The sequence below is a fragment of the Apis dorsata genome, unplaced genomic scaffold (assembly GCF_000469605.1).
Source record: "Apis dorsata unplaced genomic scaffold, Apis dorsata 1.3 scaffold_591, whole genome shotgun sequence".
NCBI lineage: Eukaryota > Metazoa > Arthropoda > Insecta > Hymenoptera > Apidae > Apis > Apis dorsata.
In genome coordinates, this window is record NW_006263796.1 from 374,928 (window position 1) to 375,680 (window position 753).

Here is a 753-nt window from a genome sequence, read left to right on the forward strand (position 1 = left end):
AAACTTGTCTCATAATGGTCGTTTCAGGACATCAAAGCAGCCGACTGATTTATGCGCGGCCGACTTTTGTCGGTGGCCGTCCACCGAGTTTGTCAGTAGTATAGGTCGCGCTCCGGTCGGCCCTTCTCGCAACTTGGCCAGGTAATAAAGAGTGTCGTCGTTTAGACGGTGGTATAAGGCCGACGATAAAACCCGCCACGCTGACTGTGTAAACGTAATTCAAGGCAGGGGCGGGTCTTAAACCGCGGCTGAAGCACCTCGGCGATAAAAGTGTCACCCATTCGCGATTCTGACGTCTCTAGAAATGGAAAAAAATGTTTTTCCTTTGTGATGATGGGCTTGCTGCGTGAGTAAGAACAGTTAGTTGGCAATTAGGGGATTGGAATGGGATGGTGGTACTGAGTGGAGATAGGTATAATTTCCTTACTCCTTGTGCAGAAAGGAATAATATTTTGGTATATGTAGATATAATTTTGTAATTATCTTTGGTGTAGAATTAAAAAGATTTAGAAATTTATCATCTTATCTGATCATTGGATATAAAGGATAAGATTGTGTTGATGTGTGAGTAACTTTTTATATTTGTTCAACTTCATGTTTTATATTTAGCTTCATGTTTCCAAAGAGTTAGATAGATATTGTAAATTATTGTTGAAGGATAATTTTAAGCAATTTATTTAGTGTTTGTATTTCAATATTTTAAAAGATGGTCGAATTTTTTCAATTATTATTTTCTAAAAAAAACTTTAAGCT